Source organism: Tupaia chinensis, unplaced genomic scaffold (genome assembly GCF_000334495.1).
Source record: "Tupaia chinensis unplaced genomic scaffold, TupChi_1.0 Scaffold000597_1, whole genome shotgun sequence".
NCBI lineage: Eukaryota > Metazoa > Chordata > Mammalia > Scandentia > Tupaiidae > Tupaia > Tupaia belangeri.
The window spans coordinates 888,605-891,897 of record NW_006160114.1 but is presented as its reverse complement, the minus strand read 5'-3'; the positions used below and the strand labels follow the sequence as shown (position 1 = coordinate 891,897).

Genomic DNA, 3,293 nt, shown 5'->3' with positions numbered 1-3,293 from the left:
AATCACCCCCCAGGGAGGATGACCATGCCACAATCCTTTCTCCATTCTCCTTGGGGTTTGGGGTATGCATACAAATGCCCCCTGTGTGAGTTTTAAGCCACTAAGTCCAAACTCAGACTGAGGTTGACTACATGAGAATCCAACAATGTAACCATTTCACCATCAGCTGCTCCCCAGCTTAACTATTTTTAAGTAAATCGTTCAGTAGTGTTCAGTACGGTTATATCATCATGTAACCAACCCGCACAACTCTTTTTTAATCTTCTCAAACTGAAATTCTGTCCCCATTGAATAATAACTTCCCATCCCCCTCTCTCCCCAACCTTTGGTAGTCTCCATTCTACTTTCTGTCTCTTACTCTTGGTACCTCATATAAATGGAATTCTACTTTGTTCTTTTGTGACTGACCCATTTTACTTAGCATAATGTCTTTAAGATCCACCCATGTGGGGCCAGCAGATGGTATAGCAGTTATGTTGCTGGACCCCCACATTTCTGACCATGATTTGAGTCCTGGATCCGGTGGCTTGAAAATCACTCCAGGCAGATGTATGTGCATACCCAAGATCCCGGGAGGAGAGTGTAGGAGAGGGGATTGCAGCATGGCCATCCTCTCAGTGGGTGATTTCTCACTTTCGCTCCTACTGTCTCTGTCTCTCTCTCTCTCCAGTGAGGATGCGTGCTCAAAGGCAAAACCTCTTTAAAAAAAAAGGATTCACCCATGCTATAACATGTGCCAGATGTTTCTGCCTTTTTAAGACTGGATTGGAATAGAACACCCCGGGCCATAACTGCCACTGAGGGATCCCTCCCGGTTGACTGCAAGCCTGTCAGCATGGCTGAAGAGTTTGTGTACCGCCAGATCCAGGGCAGGAAGGTGGTAGTGTTCATGAAACCCACCTGCCCCTACTGCAAAAGAGCCCAGGAACTCCTCAATCAACTGCTCTTCCAATGAGGGTTTCTGGAATTTGTTGATATCACCACCTGGGATGACACAGACTCGATTCAATATTATTTCCAGGTGCTCACCGGAGCTAGGACGGTGCCTCGCATCTTTTTCGGTAAAGACTGCATAGGTGGCTACACGGATCTAGTCACTTTGCAGCAGAAAGGAGAGCTGCTGCCCCGTCTCAAGCAGATGGGAGCCCTGCAGTAATTACAGAGCAGGCCCCAGGCTGACGTCCCCCCTTGAGACCCCTCGAGAGCAGATGGCATCACAAATGATGACAGCACCTCCTGGTGGATGGAATTTCGGCAGCGACAGCTTTTTTCTTCTTTTGGCTTAGTATTAAAAAGTGGACCAAGTTGTTTTTAGTCAGGGGGATGAAACGGTTGACAACCATCTTGATTTTCCTCTGGATTGGCCCTTTGGGTTCCAGAAGTTCTGGCTGAGGATTTGCTCACTGACCCAGAAGATGTGCTTCCTCTGGGGCACACGCTTCTTACTCATCTTTCCCCGTGGGCCAGCGTATCTCTACCTCTAAGCCAGTGCTTCTCAGCCATGTTTATTAAGACGCCTTCCGGGATGAATCAATGGTTGGTCTCCTACTGCCCAGCAGCTGAAGTTGTTTAGCTAAGCTTGACTTTATGGAGTTTGTATTAGGAGATCAGTGAGTATTTGAGGTATGGTTTTTCAGGGTGCAAGATTGTCCTCACCCCACCTTGAGAATCACGGCTCTGAACCAGTGTTCTCATCCTCGCCATCTCTCTGATCTCATAGGAGAGGGTCAGTAATTCTCCAAAGGAGGTGAGGACCCAGTTTGAGACCTGCATGAAGCTAAGCATGGCTGGGCGTGGAGTGACGCCATGGGAGCAGTGCAGATGCTGCGATCACCCAGCGCCACGCCGCTGTTTGAGAGGCTCATCCTCGCAGACCTGAACAACCATGTATGGATTCGATGTCTATCGTCAAGAAAATTAAAACGTGAAATGTAAAACATCATCACGGAAGAAATGCAGCTCCCTTCCCCAGGCATATTCTGTAAAAGGAATTGATTTTGAGAAACACTGTCCTAAATGATTCTCTTTCCCCCATCCCACACTTTGAAAAAATTAATTTCCTTTTGTGATCTCCTCTAATAAAGAACCACCTTCAAACAAACAAACAAACAAACAAAGACTGGATTGTAATCCATTGTATAACATACCATATTTTGTTTATTTATATATTCATTGATGGGCACTTGGACTGCCTCCACTTTTTGGCTACTATAAACTCAACCCAATAGTTTTTTTCTTTTTAATTGCCAGAGGGTGCATGTGCTCACCAGGGAGAGTCAGTGACAGAAAGAGGGAGAAAACACCTCCCAGTGGGGCATAGCATGCCAGAATTCTTTCTTTTCTGTTTCTCCACCTTGTTGGGATTTGATGCATGTGTACACATGCACCTGATACGTTCTTCAAGCCTCAGGGGTTGGGATTTGAACCTCAGTCTGCCCTGTGAGATCTGGCTCTCTCAGCCACCACACTGAGACCAGCCCTCAACTCTTCTAATTGTTCTGTGAAAATTGAGGGAGTATAGCCATGTGTCGCTTAGTGACAGGAATGTATACTGAGAAACGCATCATTAGGCAATTTTTGTTGTTGTGGGAAAATCATAGCGTGTATAGTACTTACATGCCTACATGCACACTTACTTTAAAAAAACAGCATGAGGTTAAATCAAGCACAAGAGAAAACGATGCAATTAAGAGCCTCAGTAAACACAAGATGTACGAGGCTGCTGCCAGCTAGCATGGCATACTATTTTATTGCTTTTAGAAGTAGAAGTACCCTTTGAAAAACATAGCTTAATAAACGTATAAACAATCACATTATCTTCATCAAGTACCATGTGCTGTACAGAACTGCATGTGCTCTACTTTGATTTGACTAGCAGCCCAGCAGGTTTGTGTACGTCAGCACCGCCACAGACATGTGAGTAATGTGTCACACTATGACATCAGGAGGCTGTAGGAATTGCCCAGGTCCATTATAATCTTGTGGGACCTCTGCCACATATACAGTCCGTCATTGACCAAACTGTCATTCTGCAGCACATACCTGTATCATTGGGGTAGAGTGTGGGCAGGAGGATGTTTACTGCAGAGCTTCTCTGACTCTCATACAGTGGTCAACAAAAGAGATCTAGCTTCAGTAAACAAGGCACTTGTTTTCCTTGAGCTTTTCACAGAGCTATCTTGATAAAACACTAAACACTATAGTCATAAACCAATTTTCCAAAGATACTATACATACCCTCACATAAGGATAAACATAGACATTTGTTTTCAAGACTGACCAACTCTCAGAGC

The 3,293-nt window shown here is 45.1% G+C and overlaps 1 pseudogene; it reads left to right on the top strand.

Annotated features, from left to right (window-relative positions):
* Window positions 1–789: 789 nt before the first annotated feature.
* On the top strand, window positions 790–1,416 carry LOC102478671 (glutaredoxin-1 pseudogene; annotated as a pseudogene).
* Window positions 1,417–3,293: the final 1,877 nt, after the last annotated feature.